We start from the raw sequence: 14,267 nt of genomic DNA, 5'->3' as shown, positions 1-14,267 counted from the left end.
TGCGCGAGCGATCGTCCGTTTGATTCGGGCGAAATTGAATTAACCGTGCATTAAGAGCGACATAGAGAGACCCAAAAATCTATACTCCGCATTCGGTGGTTGGGCCGATTATGAGCATGCACACGCATTTTGATTGTAATCGCACAATGTTACCCAGCTCATGAATTACACTGTTGCTCGCGGCGGCACGGTTACACATCTGCCGCAAAGTACTTCACCATTTGCTGATTCGAGAGAGATCGAGTGAAGCAAATTGTGGGGATACGCGTCGGCTATCGGCCATTCGAAAGCGATATCTGCTCGGGCTCGCGTCCGAGATGGGTTATTAAACAAATGAGATAAAAGCGATTTTGATTAACGGATGCTACGATCAGAGTGGCTTTCGACGCTCTTTCCCTGGATCTTTAATTCTGATTACTTCAAGGATACGTAACTGCTAATTTGCATAATGCAGAGCGAGTCGCGCTTTTACTGTTCGGAAGTTACACGATGCGTGAAGAGAGGGTGCAAGTGTGAGAAGCATTTCATTAGAGATTACGGTCTCAGTGTCAGTGTTCCATTTAAGAAAATTCTCAGATACGATCACTTTCGTTTCAAGATAGTCGTCTTTAAGGAAGAAATATTGTTGAAACAGAAAAGTATTTTTCAAATGTAAAATATTTTTTCCAATATTATGTTCTCACATATAAAAACTCCATAATTTTATATTGCTTTACACATTTAAATTTGCAATTGTGAACTTGAAACTGTTTTAGAATGCACTTTTCAATTGTAATATATTTGTCTGATGCTCCTCTTAAAAAATGTTCAATCTTAATTTACGTAGGTTTTACGCAAAGTCGCCGCGTCGCTTGTCTCCGATGTTGTTTATTCACCTTGCCTCTAGCTCCCCGCTACGTGTGTCTACGCTAAATTAACGTCTCCCGACGCAAATACAAGCGGGAATAAATTTCGATTAAAGCAAAAATTTCCAGTCGGCGCGGATTGAAAGTAATGATTTGCGTGGCAGTGATTATTAGGGTCGATAAATTTTAGTTAAAACTAATGACAAAAACCACAACTTCCACGCGAGCCGAACTCGACTCGAATGTCCGGCATGTCGTAAGTGATAATTTATCGGCACAGGTAACTCATACTGCCTGCATGATTTATTGGTGCGGGTAAATTAGCGACCGGTTAATTAGTATGCGACCACAAAACTAAACGAAGCTTGAAAAGCAGTGTGTTTTTGAGCGGCACGATAGAGTGACCAATGATGTGTGTCACAGCGCGTCGGCGCAGATAACAAACATGCGATATTCTCGTAAATATAGTGGCGTCTGTAAATACTTGTATGATATTTTTACACATCTCCTATTTTTAAAAGAGTTACTGCTATATCAATGTTCTAAATTAAGATCTTTTTCGTTTAATGAAACGTAATTGCTTTTAATGATGTATGATAAAATATGTGTGTGTTTTAAAATTCTCCCAGACATTTAATATAAACAACAAGAAGCGAATATATCACTTGAAGTGTAAGCATAAACGCTTGCATCCGTTATTATTATTATATACCGCGACTTTTCTCACGGCAAAGTATCGTTGCTGACATCGTACAATATGTATCTTAAGTCTTCTCTTTCTCTCTCTCTCTCTCTCTCTCTCTCTCTCTCTCTCTCTCTCTCTTTTTCACTCGAGCGTTACATATGTACAAAACCGACTCATTTCTCCCAACGGCAACAGTTGTTCGCGTATTACTAGTCGCGCGAGCCCATTACGGTAAATCAGCTCTCTCACTCGCGGCACACTGAAACATCCAGCACGCTGTATTTATTTATTCGTCTCCGTGGCGAGAAATCGCACACGGAGGGAACGGAGATAGTTACATCTGTACCTGTACGAGAATCACTAATGAGAATCCGCGCGATTACCTCGCGACGATAGATCGCCGCTGCCTTGCGATCATCCACCACCTTCGTCGCCGAATATTATTAAGAACATTTAACAGCTTGTAGTATTAGCATTGCTTGCTGTACGCTTGCGCGAACGCTCATATGTGTGCGCTAGCTGTGTAAATCACAGGGCCCGCCCGCGGGCCCGCAGTTCGTAGGGAAATTAGACACGCGTGCTGTAACAACCTCTATCGTCCACCTGTCTCTGTCGTCCTCACCGATCTTCTCGTTCGCGCTCCTTTCCGCTCTCATCAATTCTCGTACCTCCGCCGCTAGTGTCTCTTTTTCTTCGAGGTTCCGTCGGCCTTCTCCGGCTTGTCGTGCGCCGACCGGCGGCTCGGGGGCGTTGCAATATAGTACGCAATATACGCTTCAGCGTAGCAAAATTTGGAGGGGCGCAAAATTGTAATAGACCCCGATAATTTTTGAAGTGTGTAAAAATCGCGTGGTGGCGTGGCGTTTTTTTTTTTTTTTGCTTAGCGCTTGGAGCGCCCGAGCCATTTCCAGCGTAGGGGCACTTCTGATGGTCGCAACGCCCCCGATCACAATATAATATAAAGCTTTAGAGGCTTAGATGAATAATACAATTATATTCTTTAATTTATCTCAAGTAAACTTGAGTAAAATTTAAATTTAAAACTTATTACTCGCTACTTTTACTGAAGTAATATTGATTTTAAATTGGTTAAAGGATTATTAAAAAGACATTCACAAATATCTCATGAAATTCTTATTTCAGTCTTTTAAACAGGCCTTTCTTAAATTGTGCTTCAAAAACAATTGATATTTATTAGATAAAATATTTTGGATGTCATTGTAGTATAAATGTATTTGTATATTTTACAGATAAACCTTCGCGCTTCAAATCGCCATATATAAAGTTTAATGTGCGCAGTAATTATTTTATATTAATTATTTCAAACACTAATCTGCATTTAGCTAGATATTTTAATACTTTTTAAGACATTAATAATACATTAAATCTATCGTAAATGTCCCAATTTCCAAAAATGTTTAAATAAAAGATAAAGTTTACTGTTTATTCCAAATTATGAAACAAGAATCATCCCTTGTGTTAAAAAAATCAAAATCTATTTTTGTTTAATTATATATTTATGCATGTATATATTATGTATGTATGTATGTATATATATATATATATATATATACTGCACATATACATATATATATACATATATACATATATGTATATGTGCAGTATACAATTAAAAATTTAATAACTTTGTTAAAAAAATTTTGTGATATTTATAATGCAATTTTATTATATTTTAATACCCTGAATAATAGTTGTTAGCTATATATTAACGAATTATGAGTTAGTAAAAAAGCAACAGTTATATTTTTATTAATTTATGTATTGCAGAGGGCATTATTTAATTTTTTAATCATATGTTTAAGTTTTTGCACATTTCTAATAATTAAAGATATAACTACATGTGTATGGTATTTAGATGTAATACGTACGCTTCAAATTGTCAAAAATTTTTGCAATTTTGTACGACAATGCATCTCTCTGGTCGCCCGTGACTTGTAAATTACATTTACCCAAAATGAATTCTTGAATAGACGCTACATCTCTAATGGAAAATACATTATATTTCTCTTGAGCGAATTTATAGATAATTTTACATATTAAAATCTCTACTCACTGCAATCATAACCTCTTTCAATCCATCGACCGCTAAACAATCGAGGAAACATCGTTGATCGCAAATTTCCGCGGTAAATAATACATTCCAACAATCGCCCGTTACTTTAATCGGCACTCCTGGCAAAAATTTGTAATAATTATGCGTTCTTATTATGTAATTATTGCGGATAAAAAACGCGATTAGAATCGACACTTCGTGAAAGTAAGATGTGTTATGGCTCCGAAGGGTCTCCCCTCTTGCGGCCATACACTTCGTGAAACATTCACGCTCTGCGATGTTTTTAAAGCTCGCAGCGGCCGGTAGAGGAGCATGTGTCCTACCGACTGTTACGCGTATTGCTCTATTGACCGCTAGAGTGAGTGACATCTTTTCTGCTCACTCTTTTCGCGCCCAACGGAATGCAAAGTAAAAACGTAAATTATTTAATCGCATATTTTATCCATAATAATTGCGTAATAAATGTGCATAAAATCGCAAACTTTTGTCGGGAGTGTCGATTAAAGTGACGGGCGATTGTTGAGAGGTATGTATTTATCGCGAATATTCATAATTAACTACGTTTCATCGATTGTCTGGTCGTCCGTGAATTGAAGCAGGTTAGAATATCAGTAAGTACAGATTTTAATGCACAACAATTTTAGACATGCAAAATGATCGCTACAATTGCTCAGAAAGATTAAAATGTAATGTATTTTTTTAGGTGTAACTTGCAGAAAACTCAGGACGTCGGATTTATATCGAGTAATGATCGTGCATACACACGCACACGCACACACAACACCCGCGTACGTATCCGCGTACATAATGGCTTTTATTTTTAGGCAAGACTATCATTATTTGTTTTATTCATTATGAGTGTACATTGTAGAATCAATCGTTAAATTTATATCGTTTTATACTATAATTATATGTATGGATGTGTCGCGGCACAAAGTACGTTTAACTTGTATTCGTTTCACGTACCGTAGCGTGTCAAATTCGTGATGTTAATTCGCATAAAGTATACGGGTTAATTTTCTTTCGATAGTTGGTTTCGAAACAGAGCAATTATCAAACATTTATTTATTCGAAACCGACTCGTAGCGTTGGGGTTGTTTTCGTCGTTACGCTTAGTATGCGCGCACATCCTCTTTCTCTCTCTCTCGCGCGCGCGTTCGTGTATCAACGTAAACATTGTGGCCCCCACTTCTCGCATTCCTTTAAGTCGGAATCGGCACGACCTTGTGTTTCTCATTGTACCATTATTCGCACGGCGGCACTTATACGAGGTAAATGTATATCGGCGCGTTATCGTCTTCAATAATACCATTATTATTTCTCACAGTTTTCCGTATCATGTTTTTCTGTCTAATCTATCGCGGAGAGTGTCGAACACGTAGTCCGTGCAATAATATTTCAGTTACATCTTTGTCTTAAAATGACAAAGGACGCGTTGGGAGTATCGCTTAAAATATCGGGCGATTTTCATATGTGCGACGCGAACGCGAGTGAGTGCCTTGCACTGCGAGGACTGAGAGGAGGAGGGGGCTCAGGAGGAGCATCGGGTGCGAGGGAACAACGTTTGCGTAATTAATCATTTATTTCTTATTTCTTATTCGCACAAAATATTGCATATAAAATATTAATATAATGTAGCGCCCATAAAATACTTAAAATACTTTATACATTTAGTAAAATATTTATAATAGTTGATATTCACCATTCTTAGAAATATTTTATATATTTATTATTATTCAACTAATTAAATTTTTTTTTAAATTATATTTTTGAAAATTTTAATTCTTAAAAATTTTAATTCTGTATGCATAGATAAACGAATATAAAATTCAATGTGCGCAATAATTATTTCACAAATATTAACCATTTTGAACAGTACTCTAATTTGGATTTACTTTTTTATTTTGCAGATCAACTTTGTGCGCGTAATCGGTGCTACAAAATATATTCGTTCCGTCGTATAGTATAACAAAATGCGCGTCGGAAGTGCCGTTAATGCCGAGAGTTATAGCGAATCTATAGATGAACGCATTTTTGCTGTATGACAAATATTGGGACACGATTTTTTTTGACTTTAGGCTTGGCTCGGGGGAGGGAAAGGTCGGTTTCAATCATAAAATCTCCACTACGGCAGGGCAATCTTCGGTTCTACGTGCAGCGCGCTAGTTGTACAGATAGCCGGACTGTCGAAGGTAGTCGAGGACGGCTACCGGAGTTAGTCAAACGCTACCGATTGCTTTTCAGATGCCTTGTATCTAGTCGGTTGATTGGATGACTAATCACCTCATCTTCTTCGAGCTTATCTTTGCCTTCTGTTTTGAGAAAATCGTGCCCCAATTTGTAAATGTGGTCGTCTGAAACGCGGACGGAATTCGCGCGTAACGTCACAGCTTGGACAATTCGGTTCGATTCGCCTGTGATGTCGGGAGTGCCGTTTTAAGTATCGCGCGATTTTCGTATTCAGGTACGCATGCGAGCAATGCATGCGCCGCGAACGCGTGAGATTCAATGTGAGTGCTTCGAAGGACCACTGAGAGGAGGAGGAGGCTCAGGAGGAGCATCGGGCGCCGGCGGAGCAACTTTACGGTGAGCAATAATTCATTTATTTGTTATTCGCAAAATATTACATATAAAATATTATATAATGTAGCGGATATAAAATATTTAAAATACTTAAAATATTTAGTAAAATATTTATAATAGTAAATTAATATTTACCATTTTTAGAAATTTTTTACATATTATTATTTCAACTAATTGAACTTTTTTCTTTATTCAAAAAATATATTTTTGAAAATTTTAATTCTTAAAAATTTTAATTCTGTATGCATAGATAAACGAATATAAAATTCAATGTGCGCAATAATTATTTCACAAATATTAACCATTTTGAACAGTACTCTAATCTGGATTTACTTTTTTATTTTGCAGATCAACTTTGTGCGCGTAATCGGTGCTACAAAATATATTCGTTCCGTCGTATAGTATAACAAAATGCGCGTCGGGAGTGCCGTTAATGCCGAGAGTTATAGCGAATCTATAGATGAACGCATTTTTGCTGTATGACAAATATTGGGACACGATTTTTTTTGACTTTAGGCTTGGCTCGGGGGAGGGAAAGGTCGGTTTCAATCATAAAATCTCCACTACGGCAGGGCAATCTTCGGTTCTACGTGCAGCGCGCTAGTTGTACAGATAGCCGGACTGTCGAAGGTAGTCGAGGACGGCTACCGGAGTTAGTCAAACGCTACCGATTGCTTTTCAGATGCCTTGTATCTAGTCGGTTGATTGGATGACTAATCACCTCATCTTCTTCGAGCTTATCTTTGCCTTCTGTTTTGAGAGAATCGTGCCCCAATTGGTAAATGTGGTCGTCTGAAACGCGGACGGAATTCGCGCGTAACGTCACAGCTTGGACAATTCGGTTCGATTCGCCTGTGATGTCGGGAGTGCCGTTTTAAGTATCGCGCGATTTTCGTATTCAGGTACGCATGCGAGCAATGCATGCGTCGCGAACGCGTGTGATTCAATGTGAGTGCTTCGAAGGACCACTGAGAGGAGGAGGAGGCTCAGGAGGAGCATCGGGCGCCGGCGGAGCAACTTTACGGTAAATAATAATTCATTTATTTGTTGAAAATGTTGTAAATTAAAAGACTTGAAATATTTACATTAGTTAATATTGATTATTATTAGAATTTATTTACATATTTATTACTTTTTATTTTAATAATTAAACTTTTTCAATAATTCTTTTATTCCATATTTGCTTACAAAAAGAATTAAAAGTTCAATGTACTCAATTATGATTTGATAAATATTCATTATGAACGCAACTATAATCTTGACTTATTTTCGTATTTTACAGATCATCAACTATGCAGATCAACAGAATGACAACTCCGCTGCTGCGCATCAATCGGTGAGTGAGTTTATAATTTGTCTTGATTGTTATTAAGATAATGGATCTATAAGATACATACTATAAAATTTAACACATTGTAGATCGTATATGATATTGATTTTATAAAAATTTTAGTTCGCACATTGCAAAATATTTTAAATTTAGTTAGTTTCTAGAAGAACAAATTATTTATTATCTTGATAAATTTAAATTATATTTTTTGTCACACGCGTTATATATATTTTATATATATTTATCTGTTAACATGTTCCATGTCGCTCTGATTTTACATAACTTTCTATTTACGTCGTGAAATTTATGTATATGTTGTAAAAAATTATAATTATAGAAATTACTAAAAATAAAATGTAACACACACAAAATATGTTGTACATCATAAAAAGCTATAATAAATTTAAGAAATATAAAATATTTTATTTTAAACGGCCTGAATAGAAAATTTAGTGAGGCCACCAGTAAGCCACACGGCATGGAACATGTTAATAATACCACACAAGATTATTCGAAACACGTAAATTAACATTTCAAAAACAGGACATGTTGATTTATGTTTCCGGTTTGCAATGAGTTAAAAAATATATGAATTAAAGAGTATGTAAGTGTAGACAAGAACATTATATGAGGACTAGTTTGTTTCTTTGCAATATTTGGGATATTTTTCATTAATTTGAGAATGAAAAATCTTTTTACTTTTTATTTTATCCTCGTATATGTGAATACAATAAAAATAGGATAAATTTCAATACGAAATAAAGAAAATCATACAATGCAATATTATAAGCATAATGATATACAAGAATGTTATAGATAAAATATAACAAATATATAATGTCATAGATCCATTATTTTAAAATGGATGGGCTAGGATTTAGATTCGTTGAATATTTAACTCTGGAATATTTAATAAATGTTCTTTATAAATAAGAATTAAAGCAAGATATATTGAATTATTCAAAAAGTTTATAGTCTTTTTTATGACAAAATCAAAAACAATTTTTATATATTTATATGTTTATTTATTTAGTAATATGTATAAACAAGTTGTTAAAGATGGCCAAATGTTGTCGAAAACAACGTACATATATTATTGAATAAAGATGGATTTAAATATAAAACAATTGTTTTTTATTTAGTCATAAAAATTGCTACAAATTTTCCGAATAACTTAATATATTAAAATTTTTGAAATACATATGCGAATGTAAATATAAATTAAAAATAAAAAGAATATGTTTTACACAAACGGGACAAAAATTGAAAATTTATGTTTTACATTTGAAATAATTTATTTAATAAAAGAGCGCATTTTTCGTTATCGATTTTTGTTTGGTTATTGATTTTGAAATATATTTGAAATATAGTCTTGCTATACGCTAATTTCTTCAGAATCTTTCTTAGCCTATCCATGCATCCGTGGTCCCATGGCTTAATTGATTTTATGGTCGAGCACGGAAATTCAAGATTCGTGGTCCCATCGATGATGGTCGAGCACGAATCTTGAAATAATGTTGATAACGATCGACCATCGAAACGGTCGACTATCAACACAAATTTCAGAACTCTGCGCTAAGCGTCTTATAAAAACTACCGCTCTTAAATTTTTTAATGTCGAGAGATACAATTTGCGTACTCGCCAACATTCGCTTTTCTTCGGGCAACTTATGTATCCGAAAGCGATCCTATCAGCGCGATACACTCGCTTACGTGTGATAAGGCAGCGCCCTATGCGACCACCTTGGAAAGGGGAACAGCAATAGAGAAATTATAGTCGAATATATAGTCGAAATATATACGTGTATACACTTTCGTATGTGTGTGACAAGCGCACATTGTTAAGCGATAAAGCACAAACGCGTTTGAATAGCGATGCGGTTATCGAAAAATTTCAACGACAATCTATTTAGAAAAATTGCTTCCTAACCATTTAATATCCCCTTCGATGAGCCATAACACACTCATTACAAAAAAAGTCGAATTCTTATGCATGTCATGCTTTTAGTACTTTTATTAATAAGAATCAATATCTATATAATATTTATTATTTTCAACAACAAAATATAATCGTAAAAACATGTAAAAATTGATCGCTTGGTTTGCAGTGACCCGGCATAACGGTGAAAGCAAAAATTTTAGAAAACTTTCCGTTTTTTTTTTTTTTTTTTTTTTTACTTCGCGCTTGGGGCGCGTGAGCCACTTCCAGCATAGGGGCGCTTAAGACGGTCGCAACGCCTCCGCGGCGGCTAATTTATGTAATTATGCGATCTTACCGCGACACTAGAAACTATCCGCGCGAGCCTTAGGACGGTGTTTACTCGAAAATCCCGGTGATTATCGGACGCGTGTTTCACCGCCCGCGTCCCCTCCCCTTTTTTCCTTCCACTGCGCGCTTCTTCGTCGCCGCTTTATCGCGGTATATTCCCTTCACGCGGCTCGTCTCCCATTACATCTTCCGGACAGCTTCGTTCCCCCGGCCGGGATGCATAAATCGTGCGCTCGCATACGCGACAGGTGTGCCGGGTCGCGAGCACGCGCGAGAAGGGAACACGGAATTTTTAGAGAAGGCATGTATCGACCTTTGCTGCTTGTTATTATTATATGAAATTCCTGTATTCGCATTTTATTACACTCTAGAAGATACTTTATCGTGAATAAAATTCCAATCTGTGATCGTTCATTGTTTTATCGAAGCTTATGTCATCACCGGAAGATAGAAGAATTATTTTTTGCTTTGAGACTGCAAAATTATAAATTATATTAACTTTTAGAACAGCGTTTCTTATTCAGAAAAATAAAGTCGCATATCTAAATCAAATCAGAGTAATGAGCTATAGACAGATTCACAGTTGACGAGCATCGACATTTGGGTTTTCTCTTATCTAAGGACGAAAAAGAACGACGGATTGCTATACGAGTTCGCGAATCCGGTGGTCTGATAGGAAATAATTGGATCGTCCTTCGCTGTTGTCGCACATTATTTGTCTCGTATCAATTGCCATTTGTCATTCATCCGGACCCGTTTACTGCGGCGAGACGCATCAGTAAATCCTTCCGCGAGTGATTCTGTTGCCTCGTTACGGACATGTCCTACAAGCAGCGATTTGTTCCGCGTTATCCATGTACGGCGTGTTCGCGAAACAGTAATCCATCGTTCATTAAGTCTCTAGATTTACGCACGTGCACGCGTCTAACTCGTCTCCGTTGCAACAAAATTTCCGCGGATTCGCTGCTCGTAAGCTTTATCGTTCATTTGTTCACTTTCGGCGACACTATCAGGACAATGGAATTGTTTTTAAGTTTTTATTACGTCGTTCGACAAAATCGCCTGAATTTAGAAACAATATCCTGTGTTTTGCAATCGTAAAAACGACTCGGTGTGGCCGTTAACACAGAAATATCGCGGAAAAAGAACTGCGGGTAGTTGCATTTGTGCGTGATAAAGCTGAAAATTGATCGTAAAAAACGCGGATAACGATTCGAGAAACTTTTCTGCGAGAAGTTGTCAACGTTTATATCTATATCAAAGGATCTTAATGAATAGCAGATTAGCATCTATTTAATATCTAGGTTTATCGTGGTAATAAAAAATTTTATATGAGCAGAAAACGGAAATAGTTAACATTCATAACCAATTAAAATTATTTTAATCTTATTTTTCGATAACTATTTATATCTATGTTCTTAAAAAATAATTTTTTAAGTTTATTATAGCCCGTCCAATGATCAATAATTGCAAAATTTATACAATTTCACTAATTTTTGTATAGCAGCTATTTCTATTTATATATTTAGAAGATAATTTTGTTAATTTAGTTCGTTACAATTTATCAATGATTGCAAGATTTAGTTCGTTACGTACAATTTATCAATAATTGCAAGATTTACATAATTTTACTAAATTTCCGCTGCAATTTAGTTCCATACAATTTAGTTTCATATAAGCCCTCTGTTTTCCGCGAATCAGTGGCTGTTTCACGTCGTTTGGATATTAAGAAATTTGCTTCGACAGGTCCTTACTAGTTTATGAAGGGTCGCGATGCAGAACACGATACATTATGCACGACGTGGGAGTTGACCGAGTTTTACTCCGTCTCCGTCTCTCACATTCATTATTCCGTGACTGAGCAATATTCATGTGTGTCCGCGAGCGTCTCGACGTCTATTAGAATCACGCATATGCGTGTCTGGCACGAGGTATCAATTGCGTGCGCCAGAAATGCTCGGTATTCGTTGGCAAATGGCTTTTTCGCAGAATATAGACACTGTGCGGAATGAAGGGATTGACTACTTGACCAAGTGTTATGAATACATTGTGATCTAATTTTGAAAATCTTGTTACCAAGTAAAGCATAAATAAATAACAAATAATATTTTATGAAAAGTATATTATGAAGATATGGAGATATATAATGTAAATAATATTTTATACATGCATTGCGCACAGCGTCCAGGCTATTATCTCCAAAAAATACGCGACTTCTCGTAAATGAAATTTGTTTGACAAGATCAAAAAGAAATTTCCGACAACGACACGAATCTCTTTATTCTGACAAGCCGGATTTCCTGCGATAACCGTGGCAGCACTTTTCGAGAGAGAGGAAGTCGACTTTTACGAGTATGATCAGTCACGGGCATCACGACGCCAACGAGGATGAGCCTCTCTCCACGGAGTACCAGAAACCTGGCCACAGCGCTGACGAAACTTTGTCAGTGTCTCGCACGATTAGCGGCCAAAGGTCGATCCCCCTGATCTCTCCTGCACCGCGGCCGATGAGCCTTCCTCGTTTCTCTCTCGCGTCTGACCGTCGCGGCGTCCACGTAGCGCTTGAAAAGGATCTTACAGTCCCTCTTTCTCTCTTCCGTACTGCACGAATTATTCCAGTCCTATCTTCACGGAGCAATTAGTGCGGCGCGGACGCCACGTTACATCGAACGATTAATAGGAGACCGAGAGATGGGGGGGGGGGGGGGGGCGGTACGTTTATCCGTATAAATGTATTTGTGTCTTCCGAGAAAAGGAAAGAAATTTCATAGTGCGCTCGCGCGATTGCACATTACGAAACGATCCACGATATCGTGCGCGAAATAGACAGACGAGATCCACTGTAGAAAGATGTACCTACCTGGCGGTAATCCGACCGCTTAAAATAGATCGCTGCTCTTTAACCGCGGCTTCGCGAGAATATTTCCGTCGTATAAGAAATTTTAGGCACATCCGAGAAGCCGAGTAAATACGTTGACCCGATTTCGAATGCATTAATTGTAGAAAAAATATAGATAGTTAACGGATTTTTACAGAGTATTTTAGTCGATAATAAAATATCGACACTCTTTGGAGATATTGAAATAAAAATAATGATGAAAAATAGAACACGGATGTCTAATTTCATTTGAATAAGATAAAAATATTATGAATGTAGGTTAATCCGAATATTTCGGTTCGAATTTTATCAATATTTCTAAAGCCGTAAATATATCGTTTTAAAAATCTATAGATGACGGATGTTTCTAATTAAGAGTTTCTAAAACTTTCACTTGTAAAATTTATATTATAATAATATAGCAGATAGTATAAATTTGTAATAATCTTGCATCTAAATCTATCACGAATAAAAAATTATTTTGACTATTATTAGCATCTTCCATTTTATCGTAAATCGTGCGGAATCAAATTGTACAACATAGTATATCGATTTGTTACGGCTCTCACACAATTATCTCGTAACAAATTTCATCGGGCGCGAGATCGAGCATTATAAAAACACGTCCGACCAATCGAAATCGTAGAAATCCTTTCCGTATCAAATTCCGGTTTGGGATTTCAGACTCCCCGTCGCGCGCACGTTTATTCGCAGTCTCTTTTTTTTAGCTAGCCAGCGGAAGATATCGGTCGCTGTTTCTGAGAAAAATCAGGATCAGGAGAGATCGCGCAGTTCGGGATCGAGTCCGAACTTTATTTTTACGGCCGCCATACGAATTTAAATACGGCTTGGGAGGAACGCATTCCCCATCGGGTCAACCGAGACGTCCGCAATTTCGAGGCTGGCGAGCCCTCGACAAAACTCGAACAACTCTGCCAAACGCGGCGCCCCATGACGTCGATTGTGTGTGGTCTGTCATCTTGTAGATTCATTTCGAGATCCGTTTGGATTGTTTAGAAAACAGATCTCCACGACTGTAGATAGAACTGTGTTTCGTCTCAGACACACTAAAGTAAACATCGTTCTGACGATTCCCACGTCTTTTCGTTCATTCGACCTGAACTCGTGTGCTCTCGATTCGTCATCTTGTCTGATTGAAGCGACTTTTTCTTCTAATTGTAAAATTATTCTACGTTATACTGTCGAGTAATATATGTATAAGAGTAATATATCATAGAATTTTTATTCCTTTATTTATCAAAATTTTTCAATTTTTGTAAAAAATTATACGAGTACTTTATATGTTTAGATGAATGCTTAAAATCAAGATCTCATGTTAAATTTTTTTACGATGAAATCTGATGGATTTTATAAGAATTCATATCCATAAAATTTCACTAAATTTTTGCATTTCTTTATTTCTTATGTATTGTCTAATTAATCCTCTAATTTATTTGATCAAAATCGCTTTGTAAAAACTTTGTAAAATTATATGGGATAATTATAATTTTTTAAATATGATTATTTCACTAATGAATTTTTCAAGATTATAGTCTGATATAACTGGTTTCGAGATTAAAAGAATGAAAGACAATAACAGGTG

The 14,267-nt window shown here is 36.4% G+C and overlaps 1 long non-coding RNA gene across 1 annotated transcript in view; it reads left to right on the top strand.

Moving 5' to 3' along the window:
- LOC136999726 (uncharacterized) overlaps positions 1 to 14,267 on the top strand; it is a 269,273-nt gene that overhangs the window by 20,956 nt on the left and 234,050 nt on the right. The window contains exons 3-4 of the long non-coding RNA XR_010890051.1: positions 5,515 to 7,211; positions 7,470 to 7,523. This is a non-coding gene — a long non-coding RNA (uncharacterized lncRNA). The remainder of the gene's footprint in view (positions 1 to 5,514; positions 7,212 to 7,469; positions 7,524 to 14,267) is intronic.

Source organism: Linepithema humile, chromosome 4 (assembly GCF_040581485.1).
Source record: "Linepithema humile isolate Giens D197 chromosome 4, Lhum_UNIL_v1.0, whole genome shotgun sequence".
NCBI classification, from domain to species: Eukaryota; Metazoa; Arthropoda; class Insecta; order Hymenoptera; family Formicidae; genus Linepithema; species Linepithema humile.
Note: the sequence above shows the minus strand (reverse complement) of the source record. Positions and strands in the feature narration are given on the sequence as shown.